Genomic DNA, 14669 nt, shown 5'->3' on the forward strand with positions numbered 1-14669 from the left:
TGGTCATCTACAAGCCAGGAAGAGAGCCCTCACCAAGAACCAAATTGGCCAGCACCTTGATCTTGGACTTCCCAGCCTCCAGAACTGTAGGGAAAATAATTAGTGTCTGTTTTTTAAGCCACCCAATCTATGATATTTTGTTATAGAGCCCAAGCAAACTAATACACATGGTCTATAAGAACTGATATTATGCAAAGACATCCTTGTTTAGGATGCAGAAGTCAGGCTGACCTTACCTCTGTGTGACCTTGAACAGGTTAAGAAATGTCCTTACCTATTTCTTTATCTAAAAGATGGGGGGTACTAATACTTGCCTCATTCAAGTGTGTGAAAATTCAAACAACATGAAACAAAAAGCTTCACAGAGTGTCTGGCAAGTAGTAAAAGCTAAAATAATCTTCATTATTTGAGCCCATCCCCAACACTTCCTTAGGAAGTCATAGTCCCTTACAGTTGATAGCACAGAATGTGACTTGATCAATTGCTTGCTATTTTTACAAAAACCTGCAGATTCCTTTCCTTATTTTCACCAGTACTCCATTGAACATTAAAAAATACTTTGCATTTATTTTTGATGATGCCAACAAGAGGTATTTCACCCATCAAATGGCTCTTCTGAAATGTATTATCATTTTTTTGAAATATGATGTTACCATCTAAATTCTGGTTGTTTTTCAAGGGCCTTGAAACATAATTCTAAATCTATCTGAATAATATACTAATAAGTCAATATAGTAAATATTTTTGAGTGCTTGATACATGCTGAGAAAACAAAGGTTGTCCTGGGAGCTGTAGAGCACACAGGGGTGGCTAAGACAGGGCCCTGTCCTCAAAGAGCTCAGAATAGTAAAGAAAACACACACACAAGTAAACATCTGGTAGTGTACAGAGTGCTCTAATAGGCATAACCATAAGATAGTGAAGGCCCAAAAGAAGGATTGGCCAGTTCTTCTTAGGGTAGACAGCAAAGCCATCCTGCAGAAGGTAAAACAATTAAATGGGTGTTTTCCAGCATTGCTTGAACCCTGTATCTTACTTCAAGAACTGACAACAGCCAAAGTAAAATGAATTTGTGGAGGAATGATTATATGCAATGTGAGCCTTGATATTTCTACTCATGATTTTTTTTTTCCATTCCAGGGTCCAACACAGGATACTACATTACACTGAACAATACTGAACAATAATAGTAGCAAATTGCAACCACCACTACTACTATTACCACTGGATTAATACTACTAGTAAAAATAATCTCTAACATTTGTATAATTCTTTACAAAGTATTTACATATTTCATTCCTGTTCTACCCTGTAGTTAGTATCTTAATTTAGTACCAAATGAGGAAACTGAGGTTCAGACAAACTCAACATTTGCAAAGTTCTTTTTTTGTTAGGAATGGGAAGAAAGCATCAATAGCACTGACACTACTTTCTTAAAAGTGATGAAGTATTAGAAAACAGAAAGAAATTCTACACCTTCCACATGCTTCACCTAACTAGTGTCCTAGCTCCCACTGTACTTGTTCTTAACTACTTGAAAAAATTAGTTAACATTCTCATTTGCATCAATTAGCATTCTGAGAACTCTAACAAATGCTGTTCATAAGCTGTATTTATACTACAATACTTTTCCTTTTTTCACATTTTTAATTATGAAAGTAAAATATGCTCATTATCAGCAATTAGAAACATAGACAAATATTAAGGGGAGAAAAAATTAATCCATAACCGTAAAATCCAGAGACAACCACAGTTAATATTTGATGATATATTTCCTTCTAGCCTGTTTTCCTTTTTGCTTGTGTTTGGACATATATTTTTATTAGGGAATATACTGTATAAACAGATATGTTATGCTGCATTATTATTTTTTTAATTTGGGGGGAATAATTTTATATTTACAGAATACTTCCAAAGATTTTATATTTACAGAGAGTTCTTATAAACCCTTCATCCAGCTTCCCTTAGTTAACATCTTATATAACTATGGCATATTTTTTAAAACTAAGAAATTATAACTTAATTTTTAACTAGACTACTTATTTTCTTCACATTTCACCAGGTTTTCCCCCAGCTTCCTTTTCTGTTCCATGATGCAATCCAGTGCGTCACATTTAGATGTCATGTCTCCTTGGTCTCCTCTGATTTGTGAAAGTTTCTCAGTCTTTCCTTGTTTTTCATGGCCTTGACACGTTGAAGACTACTGGTCCCATATTCCATAGAGCATCACTCAATTTGGATTTTTAATGTTTTCTCATAATTAGTGCCCTTCTCATCACATCCTATCAGGGAGTACATGATATCAATGTAATTTATCACTGGTGAAGTTAACCTTGTTTTCTTGGTTAAGATGTGTCTGTCAGGTTTCTTCACTGTAAAGTTACTATTTTTCCCTTTCCATACTCTGCTCTTTGGAATTAGTTATGACTATAAGTAGTTATAATATATATAACTACATATATATATATATAGTTATATATCTATAATATATATATATATTTGGAATTTTTTTCTAAGAATGATTTGTCTCTTCACCATTTATTTCCATCAGGATGAATTCATGAATATTTATTTTATACATTGAGTTAGACTAGTTTTTTTTGTTGTTGTTGTTGCTCAAATTGGCCCCAATTTGGCTGTTGAAAGCTCTTTAATGTTGGCTCTTGTGTCCTTTTGAAATGCCCAATCCTACTTCTTTTTGTTTTTGAGCATTTCGTTACTTTCTGGCACTACAAGTTGCTCCAGGCTTATCTTGTATATGTCCTATCCCAACCCTAGAATCAGCCATTTCTCCAAGAAGCCCTAATTCCTTTTATTCAACAATGGTGTTAAATACTGAGATCTGGGTTCTAGGTGTTATCATTTAAATGGAAACACAATATTATTTACCAAATACATTATAGTACATCTGAACAACCTGTGATTTGATCTGACCTACAATTGATGCTTCTCTATTTTTTTCTCACTAAAAGAATAATCTGCATAGTATAGTGTACTGGTTAAAAGCCCAGGCTCTGAAACCAAGGAACCTGGGTTATAAACTAGTTCTCTCACCTACTTGCTGTGTGACCTTGGGCAAGTTGCATAACCTTTCTGTGTCTCAGTTCTATCATGGAACTAGCAATAATACCTATCTCACAGGGTAACTGTGAGGTTTAAATAAATTAATATTTGCAAAGCACTTGGAGTGGTGCCTGGTATCCATTAATTACCATATAAATGTTAGATGTTATCATCACTATTCTGATAACTTTAACCACAAGTGCAATACTGAAAAGTCAACATCCAATCATAGCCAACACATATTGAGTCTATCTTATGAGAAAGACACTCATTAATCCTATTCGTGAAGTATATCCTATTTTTAAATGAAATATTTTTTTAATTAATTATTAATTTAAATTTGCTTTAATGGGCATATTTTAATTCATATTTTATTCTTTAAGTGTTTATATTCAATTTCTCATCAAAACTTTACATGAGAAGAGCATCTCCAAGATGGCCTCCATGGATGCCTTTCCTCACTGTGTATGCATGCTACCTTTCACATAAAGAAGCAGAATCTAGCTCTCCTTGCCTTGAATTTAGAATTTTCCTAGTTAAACAAGTTACTAAAATGCAGCAAGAGTAACATTCTTGAACTTTTGAAACTAAATCTTATCAGAAGCTTTGGTGCTTCCATCTGGGAATCTTGAAGTCCTTATTTTGAGGATGTCCATCTCAGAATCAAGCTGCCATGAGGCTAAAACCTAAGTTGTATGGAGAGGCCAAATGTAGGCACTCAGGTTGACAGCTCCAGTGGAGTTATCATTTAACAGCCAGCATCAATTGCCAACTATCTTGGATACTCAGTTTAGTCAAACTTCAAATGACTAGACTCAGCTGATAACTTATGCCACCATATGAGAGATCCAAAGCCAAATTGTATACTGTTCAGTCAACCTACAGATCTATGAGCAATAATAAATTATTGCTTTAAGCCACAAAGTCTTTGGGCTCTTTGCTATGTAGAAATAAGTAACCAAAACAGATTACTTCTTCAATTGTTTATACTCAACAATTAATGAGAAACTTTGTTCACAGAAGTAAAGGTAGCAAATATCAGAAGACTATTAATAGCTTTCTGACTGATGAATGGAATTCTCACCATTGCCAGAATTTAGATCATTTCCTTTCTTTAACTAGTATGTCATGAAATCCAACAACTCTTTTTTTTCTTTCCTTCACCAATGTAATTTTGAAAAATCTTGTAATAATATATTTGGATTTCAAATCCAATACAACTTTTTTATATGAAGTATTACAAAATAATGATACAGCTTTTCTTTACATACAGTCAAATGTTGCTCTAATGTATGTTAATGATTCTTTATTAAGATTAGCATTACAATGTAAACTAAATATCATTAGCAAAATGTTTTTCACTCCATGTTTTCAAGATTTCATTTTCTCTTGATCTATAAACTCTGCACATGTTAATGTTTTCATGGAGTCCTTACTGTTTTCATTAAGTTCCTTTAAAAGCTCAGTGATGTAAAGTTTAGCAAGCCAATAACTATGCTTCAAAATAGCCAATGTGAGAATCATCCAGAAAAAAATGTTTTTGATTCTTACAGCTTAAAAATTTTTGACAAAAATCTTCCCTTGGATGAGCAACACAATTCAGTATGAAAGAGCAGAAAGTGGTGTCTGCTCCCATTTCTTCACATAAAGCTTAAAACAGGGTGGAGAAGCTTAAATTTTATTAGATTCACCACTTTGATAACATCATTAAATATAGAATTCTGATCTACAGCCAATGTCTACATCTGAAAGCCTCACTGTGAAGAAAATAATGTATTTCTTGAACCTTAAGGTTTATAATATGAGCTGTATGCAAAAGTCTTTACAATTTTCTGTCATGTTCCCTCACTCTCAGGACACACAAATTTATGTAGGGTTTTCATATTATCTGTATCGAAGTATTCACTAATCAATTTAAACAATTCATCTCCTGTAAGCTCTTTTGGTATTTTATAGAACAAATAAAGTTCTTCAAAGCATTTCTCTTTAGAGATACTCACTAGCATCATTACTGAAGTACTATTCAATCTGTAATGAAACTTCTTTAATCTAATAATATTCTGGATTAGCGTGACCTCTATGTAATCCAGCATGTCATTAATGTGTCTACTAATTGCATTAATCTAAAAGTGGTACATTTCCTATTTTCTTTGCATCATTGACTCCCTGTGTTATATTAGCAGTTTCAAGACAGGCTGTAAAAACAAAAGGTCTACAATTGAGTGAGGCATTCTCTATTTGGACATTACAGAATTTTTTTTTTTTTTAAGAGTTAGATGTAAAATGGATTTATTTATTTATTTACTTTTTTAATATCTTTATTGGAGCATAATTGCTTTACAATGGTGTGTTAGTTTCTGCTGTATAACAAAGTGAATCAGTTATACATATACATATGTCCCCATATCTCTTCCCTCTTGCATCTCCCTCCCTCCTACCCTCCCTATCCCACCCCTCTAGGTGGTCACAAAGCACCGAGCTGATCTCCCTGTGCTATGCGGCTGCTTCCCACTAGCTATCTATTTTATGTTTGGTAGTGTATATATGGATATTACAGAATTTTATAATCAGTTCTTTGAGTGTAACCTAATATAGTATAAATAAGTTCATAGAACAAAATTGTCTCTTGGTCATTCATTCAATAATTATTTATCTAGACCCTACTATGTGCCAGGCATGGATCTTTGTCAATGACCAAAATGTGCAAAGATCTTTGCCCTTGAGTTGATTACATTTCAACAAGACAGACAGTAAACTATATAAATAATAAAACTTATATTACCTAATATATTAAAAGATAATATATTAATTTGCTAGGGCTGTCATAGCAAGGTACTACAAACTAGGTGGCTTAAAGAACAAAAATTTATCATTTCTCAGTTCTGAAGGCTAGAAGACTAAGATCAAGGTGTAGGCCAGCCTAGACGGGCTGTGAGGAAAAACCTATTTCATGCCTCTCCTCTAGCTTCTGGTGGTTTGCAGCCAATCTTTGGCATTCCTTGGCTTGAAGACACATCACCCTGATCTTTGCCTTCATCTTCACATGGCATTCTTCTTGTGTGTGTGTCTGTGTCCAAACTCCCCCTATTTATAAAGACACCAGTCATATTTGATGAGGGGCCCACCCTATTCCAATTTGACCTCATCTGAACTAATATATCTACAATGACCCTATTTTCAAATAATGTCACATTCTGAGGTAATAAGAGTTAGAACTTCAACATATGACTCTTTTTGTAAGAATACAATTCAGTTCATATGAGATGATATGTGCTATAATATAAAGAAAGTAGATCAGATGAAGGGATGGGAGTGAGGAGGACAGACTGTAATACAAAATAGAATGATCAGGGCAGGCTTTATCAAGAAGGCTTAAGAGAGAACTGAAGTAGTAGAGAAAGTCAGCCAAGAAGATGTCTAGGGAAAGAGCCTTCCAGGCAGATGGGAGAGTCATAGAAAAGGTCCTTGGGCCAGAGTCTGCCCTCGAGCTAGAGGAATAGAGGGAAGTCAGTGTGGTTGGAGTGGAGCACATGAGAGAGCAGTAAAGAATGAAGAGCCAACTCATGTAAAGCTTTGCAGTATATTGTAAATTTTGGCTTCTACCGAGTTAAATGGAAAGTCAAGGGACGTTTTGAATAGAGTGACATGACTGATTTCTGTTTAACAAGGGTCCCTCTGGCTGCTGTGTAGAGAATAGACTTACAGTGGGTAAGGACAAAAGGAGAAACACCTATTAGGAGGCTCTTTCAGTAATCCAGACACAAGGTGCTGGGGTCTAAGGCCAGGGTGAGAGCGGTGAAAGCATGAGAAGTGATAAAAGTCTGCATTTATTTTTGAATTAGAGCTGACAAGACTTCCTGAAACACTGGAATGTCATATGGGGAAAAAAGACAGCTCAAGGATGACTCTGAAGTTTTGGATTGTGCAACTAGAAAGAAAGCGTTGCTATCAACTTAGTGAAGGAGGGCTGTTGGTGAAGTGGGCTTGTGGAATACTCTTTGCTGTAGGCAGCCTCTAAAACAGCTCCTAATGACACCTACCTCTTGGTATTCATGTTCTTGTGTATGACTCTCCTCTCAGTGTGGGTTGCATTTAGGGACTTGTTTTATTTGATATATGACAGCAAACGTAATAGAAAGTCAATTCCTACATTGAGTTAAAGAAAGGTCATGGCTTCAGTCTTGGATGCTCTCTCTCTCCTACTCTCTGGCTCTTTCACCCGTCTTAGGGATGCCAGCTCCCATGATGAGCCACTGTGCTGTGGATAGTTCATGTGGTTGGGAACCAAGGGAGGCTTCTGGCGAAGAGCCACTGAGCAACTAAGTTGTTGTTAGTCCAACAGCTCACAAGGAACCGAATCCTTCCAACAACCACAGGAGTGGATTTGGAAGTGACTCTTCTCCCTGTCAAGTCTGCAGATGAGACCATAACCCTGTCCACAAGGATGATGTCGATCAAGCTCATGACTGCCCTTGAGCCAGAGGACCCAGCTAAGCCACGTCTAGATTTCTGACCCATAGAAATTGTGAGATAATGAATGTTTGTTGTTTTAAGCCAGGAAATTATGGCATAATTTGTTATGCAGCTATGGATAAGTAAAACACTCTTAAAAAGCTCAAAGCTTTTTTTGAGCAAAAACATTCATGACGTTTTGGGGTAAGATACCAAAGAATTTTCTTATAACCATTGATTCATTTACTAATATTCCATGCAAAAAAAAAAAAAATTTAAAGTGAGAGAGGAGAGAATTATAGGAACTGTCCAATGTATATTCGAAGAAATTCTCATTATATTGCTTAATGAGGACTTAATATTTTTGCAATATTGGGTTTATCTTGGGAGTATGATAGCTTTCCAACTTTAATGAGAAGTTTGTCCATTAAGATGGGAAAACATATGTATGTAAAAATCATCTAAATAGAAAGTCCTTAAAGGGACCAGAGACTATGAAACCTCCAAAAAATTCATTTTCAAAAATAGTTTATACCATCTCCATTCTTAATAAAATTTAAAGACATATTTTCTAAAAATATGAAGAATTAAACATATATTATGCAAAGTAAGAAGTAATAAAATGTTAATTTTCATCACTTTAACAATTAAAATTTTGAAAATTTTACATTAAAAATATTCTTGACAGTCATATGTAGTCATATGCTATATATTGATTTCTGAAACTGTAGTGTTCTATAGTCTCTTTTTAAAATCAATTTAATTGAAAAAGGACCTGAGGGAGTTCCCAAGATGGACGAGTAGAAAGACCCTGAGCGCACCTTCTCTCACAGGCACAGCAAAATTACAACTCTTTACAGAACAACTATCCATGAAAAAGATGGGAAGCTACCAGAAAAGATCTTCTACAGCTAAAGATATAAAGGAGGAACCACAATGAGACAGGTAGGAGGGGTGGAGTTGTGGTATAGTCAAGACCCATACCCCAGGGTTGGATGACCCACAAACAGGAGAATAATTACAATTGCAGAGGTTCTCCCCAAGGAACAAGGTGCCTGAGCCCAACATTGGGCTCTGCAGCCCAGGAATCCTGCACTGGGAAGACGAGCCCCCAAAACGTTTGGCTTTAAAGGCCAGTGGCGCTTATTTTAGGAGACCCAGAGGGCTGTGGGAAATAGAGACTCCACTTTTAAAGGGAACACACAAAATCTCACATGCTCTGGATCCAGGGAAGAAGCAGTAATTTGAAAGGAGCCTGGTTCAGACCTACCTGCTGATCTTGGAGAGTCTCCCAGAGAGGCAGGAGGCAACTGCAGCTTACCCTGAGGACATAGACTCTGGCAGCAGCGTTTTGGGTGCTCCTTCTACCATGTGGACACTGGTGCTGGCAAGCGCCATTTTGGAATCCTCCCTCTAGCTCATTAGCACTTGGACCCAGCCCTGCCCACGCCCGCCAGCCTGAAGAGCCCACTGCTTTCCTACTCCTGCATCCCCCCCCCAAGCCTTTCCAAAATGTACATCACTGCCTCAGGGGATCTTTTCAAGCTCTGCCTCACAAACTACAAGCTCTTTAACCCTTTGATTGGATCCTATTGTGCCCATGATCCATGGTCTCCAGGAATCTGTGGTTGTTCTGGATGCTATAATGAAATGCGATAGCCAGAGGGGCTTAAACAACACACAATTATTTCTCAAATTCTGGAGGTTGGAAGTTCAATATCAGGGTGCTATGCATGGTCAGGTTCTTGACAAGGTCTGTCTTTCTCGTTATGTATTATAGCCGTCCCTTGGTGTGTGCAATGCAAACAGAGAGTGATCTCATGTCTCCTTTTTTTAGCATTAATCCCATCATGATCTCCTGATTTCATTTAAACCTAATTACTTTCCAAAGGTACCCACTTCCAAATACCATCACACTGGAAATTAGGGCTTCAATTCAGGAATTTTGTGGGAACACAAGCACTCAGTTCGTAGCAGAATCCTAGAATAACTAACATGGAAGAAGGTGGCAGAGACCATTTAGCTTTAAGAAGTATAGGAGATTGTATTGATTATATGGCATCCATCAGGCCTTGGGGAATAAGCAAGCCTGCCTCAGAGAAAGAAAACAAGAAAAATAATTCAAGCCCCATTATAAACATGTATTCTACAGACTCTCCCGTTACTATTCTGTTCCATCAAAATTTACACACCAGAGTGGCTGGGTTTCTCGCCGAGGAATGGGAGAAAGCTGAGATGATCAAAGCAGTTGCTGGAAACAACAGGGAAAGGAAAGTCAGGAAGAGGGGCAGAGCTATCTGGATTTGGGAGGGAAGAGGGATTCCCAAGTGGAGAGTGGGCAGTGTAGGTCCAAACGTCTTTTTGTTCACCCCAAATCCTAGTGAATACTAATTTTATGTGATATCACTATTAAAGTTCCCTTGATCTCCTAACTTGTTAATACCTCTACTCAAGTCTTCGAAGAAATAACATTTAAGTTAGAATTTGAGACTAGAATAATATACCAACCCCCAAAAATAGTGCATAAGGGAGAAGGAGGGGAAGGAGAGATAAAAGCGGAAGAACATTCTAGACTGAAAGGGAAGAATATATTAATAGGTCCTGAAGTGAGAAAGAGCTTGGCTTTAAGGAAAATTAAAAATTAAGGTAATACCATGCTAAGAGGTCATAGAGGATAAACCAGAGAATAGATCACTGGCTTTGAGATTGGAAGGATAGGACAAAATGGTAGGATATTTAAGAATTACAATGAAAACAGATATCCAAATTCATCAGTGGTTAAAGTCAGCATATTTGACAGCAAACTTTGACCAGACTTTCCAAAGAATGGAAACAGGTAAGAAATGTTTTCATAATTAGGTACCCTCTGCTGTATATTATCTGGTTTACATTGTATTAGCACAATTTAAAAGCAAAATTAACGAGATGGCTACGCAGTGCTACTTCCTAGCTTTTGGTGACAGGTTGTGGTTTTTAATTGTTCAACATGTCTTCATTCTTTGCCTAAGAAAAACATCAGCTATAAAGGCTCAGAAAGCTCATGACTTCAATAGGGATGTGGACTTATCTGAAAGAAAGAGGAGGAAAAGTACAGGAGTGTTTGAGGAGTGTAAGGTGATGTTCAATAGAAAGAGAATACAAGGAGATACAGCTCCCAGAACTTTAAGACCCCCTCCTTGGGATATGACTCATTTAACACAAATGATATGTCAGTAATTAGAGTTCTCATAAACATCATTTACATCCCCACTTCTAAGTTATAATCCTCTACTGGTAGCTATAAGACTCTATCACATGATTTTGACATCAGTCAATACAGGTGATATAGCAAAAAAGATAACCATTATTCAATCATCATCTAGGAGGTACTGTTAAATTTTTAAATACATAATGAGTGGGTGGAAAGGTAGAAAGCAATTGTGTAGTGTAACGTGAAAAAGTCTTTTCAAGAAATATTCTAGTTCATTGTTGAAGTTAAAAGCTATTCACACTCTATCATTGCACTAGCAAATTCATGTAATTTTGAAACTTTGTATATCTGTTATCCCATTCCTTTGTTTAATCATAAATAATTTTGTCTAAAGAACAATCACTCTGATAAACACTGATATGTTGACTGTGAGTACCATCCTAATATTCATTAAATCACAGTTTGAAGAGGAAAACTTTTACCACTCTTCAACTGCTAATTTTTAACTATTGTTTTTATACTAATCAGCTGTTTTGTCAAGTTAATCTGGCTAGAGATTTGATCAAAAAAGGTATAGATATGTGATGTGTAATGAAATAAGCCAGTTTTCAAATCCAAAATTACTTTTTAGCAAAGGTATTATTTGTATGACAGTACCCATAGCTACACAATATTGCATTTTTGAGGATGTGGTCTCAGCGTCTACAAAGTATAAGAGACGGTTTATTTGCGTCATACTTATCTTTACCCTAAAGTGCATTTAATGAAAAGATGTTGCATTAGTTTCCCAGATTTCAATTCAAACACATGTTTACTGAGTGCCTGCAAGGAATAAGTCTTTCTGCAATGTACAGGATCCTGCAAAGGTGAGTGAGACTCTTTCTGTCCTAACATCTCACATTCCAGAAGGGGAGCTAAGATATGTGCTTGAAGAACAATAATATAAATAGAATGTGACAATTGCTAAAAAGAGATATATGAACACTTGTTAAGGGAACATAAAAGCACCAGAGATTAATGGCTGCTAAACCCAGAAGAAGGTGATAAAGAACCTAATTGAGTAAGGAAAGGGCTCAAAAGGCTTCTTGAAAACGATGGATTTAAATCGCAGGGGTGCATTTTCTAAGTCATACATCATTCTTCTTTAAATATAGTTCCTTTGTGTCTCTATCTAATATTTATCTCACAGGTTTGAGATTTAAGGAGTTTTATGTAATCTAAATCTTTATGCAATTATAAAATAGTAAAATTATTATTATATCATTATTATTGCTGTGTCCACAGCCCTGTGCTAAGCATCATGAAGATTGCAAAAGCACTGCCAATGCTGCCTTGAAAAACCTTGGACATGGGTAAGTAGAGACAAAATACCACAAAACACATAAGACAGATAATACAAGGCAACAGATAATTGATATTGGTGGTGACTTTCTGTACTCCCCATAAACTGGCCAACAACGGGACCCCAGCTACAGACTTCTGCGTCATAGAGCCCAGCATGCCGGCCAAGGGCCTCTGTTTGTACTCTCGCTCTAGGTGAAAACCACAAATATTAATAGTGGACCTGTTATTCACCAAGGACTCATAAAACAGTCTCAAGATTTCTTGTGACCCATCTTAAGAAGTAGAAGTCCGAACAATGCTCTATTGTACTGGATGCTTTGAAGGAGGCTAGAAAAACAAAAATGAAAAACCAGGTTGACTCTTCGGTTCATTTGATGTCCTCTGATAACATCACAGGCTACTGCTTACCTAACAACTGTTAAATAATGCATTTTTCTTATATAACAAATCATTGAAAGTGAGAGGTAACCTTCTTCCACACTGAAAGTATTTGAAAATCCACAAACCTGTGTGGGATACATAATGTGTCAGTTTATTTACTATTTTAGATCTTATCCTGAAAGTCCAATTAAGCCCCTCACTGATTTTTTTAACATGAAACGCATGTTTCATGAGATGATCATCTGCTCCCCAAAGCTACCTGTGTTGCCTCAAGGCTCCAGGAGTGTTGGGTGGAACAAGGAGGGGGAAGTTAGGAGCGGAGATGACTGGAGCGAATATACACAAGTCATAAGCCCTAAGAGATTCCTGGGTCTTCTTCCCTTTCAGCAGCTGAGGTTACGCACAACCCATGCAAAGTAGAGTGCCCCAATCCAAATCTACCCTGAGGAGATCTGCAGGATTTGCTTTAAAACTTTCCTCCCTGAACCTAGCTGCTTCCTGAAAGTTTAATGCTCCAGGGAGCTGCATCGACTCTCAGGCAGCTAAGGTCCATTTCAGGGTATTGAAATAAGCAATTATAAAGAGATGGCCAAAGGGCCAGAAAGAGGTAATGTAGCTTCCCAAAGTGCTCAACTCTTCCAGGAAAATGTCTTTGGAATGTTGGGCCCAATGAGGAGGAATAGATTCATAAAGCAAAGTGAAAATAAAAGAATGTAAAGAGAAAGAAAGACAAAGAAGGTACCAAAAGATACACTTGGGTAGAATAATGTTTAACTTAATAAATAATGCACATCATAAAATATGTATTTATTTAGTAAACACCTAGTATACCACAACATCAGTCACAAAAATCACCCTGGTTTTGCAACTGAATAATAAATACAGCACCTTAAAATATCTGACTGCCAGGTTGGATCAAAGGGTGAAGCCAACACATACTGACCTCAAATTCCACAGCCTTCTCCTGCGTCTGCGGAAGAAGACAGAGTGGATGCTGAGTGATTAGGCCATGGAGGTAGCTGCAGGGTATCGAGGTGCTGAATAATGGATATCCCTGGGAGCCCTTGGTGGAGGCTACAAGCCACCATGGGAGGAGGGAAGAGTGATGAAGAACTTTAAGGGTCTTGCTGTGACCAGAGAAAAAACCAGAAGAGAAGAGATTGGCAATAAATCTTTCAGTACCCAAGAAAACTGGCTACCAGATACAGGATTTTATCCATTTTAGCAGAAAAACATTTCTTCTCTTGCTGTATAGTCACTCATGTGAAATGAATATACTAATGCTATTAGATCCAGTCTGAGAAAGATGAACCAATATTACCCATTCGAAACCATTGGTTGTTTAACCCTGGCTTGCAGATTAGCACATATTAATTGACAGAACGAGCTTTGCCGGGAATGTTCAGGATGCTTTCCAAACAGTTCAACTGAGACACTTTATTGATCATAAAGGGTTCCTAATGCAAATGAAGGAATGCCGAGGCGGCACTACTGTCGACAACAGGCTGCAGTTTACAGCGGTAAACTCCCCATCTCCTATCAAGCCTTCAGCACGCTGTTCACTGCGCAGCCGTTATCTTCACATGCTGACACATGTAATCTAACATTCTCACTTTGCCACAGTCAGAGCAATTGCTTGACAATATGATTACAGTTTCCTGTCAGCTCAGGCACGGAATATTTCTGTGAGCTTTCAGCAATTGCAAAATATTTTGATTTTGAAATGATAGTAATCCATGAAGAAAAAGTCTTCAAAATATTGATTTCTGACAACAAATCAAGATCTGCATAAAGGACATTGCTTTAAGTGTCCATGAATAAGGATGCTTTGGAGTGCAGAGGGAGACAAGGGGAGGCTGTGATAATATGATGAAAAAGAGACGGACTTGGGTTGTGGAAACTACTGAAGGAAGCAGAGCTTGTGACAAAAAGCCGCCATCAGTGGTCAATGGCCTGGTGGATATAATTGAATCACCACTCTACTGGTCCAGTGTACAGTGCATGTTTGTCAATGTCATTTCAAAAGAACACTCTTCCTCCTTCAACCGAATAAAGGTTGTTGGGCAAGTACATTGGTAGAAATTTTGTAGGAAATGGAAATGAAGAAAGAAACTTTACCACTTAGAAGGCAAAATATCTCTTAGTTTAATAAATAATAATGTGTATGTATTTAAATGAATTAATCTCAAACATTGAAGGTCATATCTCTCTGTATGAATTTTTGTTGCTTACTCTAAAA

The 14669-nt window shown here is 37.0% G+C and overlaps 1 pseudogene; it reads right to left on the reverse strand.

The window, feature by feature from the left end:
• The window catches only part of LOC137760613 (BRISC complex subunit Abraxas 2 pseudogene), a 178224-nt pseudogene extending 169311 nt beyond the window's left edge, over positions 1-8913 (reverse strand).
• Positions 8914-14669: the final 5756 nt, after the last annotated feature.

The sequence above is a fragment of the Eschrichtius robustus genome, chromosome 3 (genome assembly GCF_028021215.1).
Source record: "Eschrichtius robustus isolate mEscRob2 chromosome 3, mEscRob2.pri, whole genome shotgun sequence".
Lineage (NCBI taxonomy): Eukaryota > Metazoa > Chordata > Mammalia > Artiodactyla > Eschrichtiidae > Eschrichtius > Eschrichtius robustus.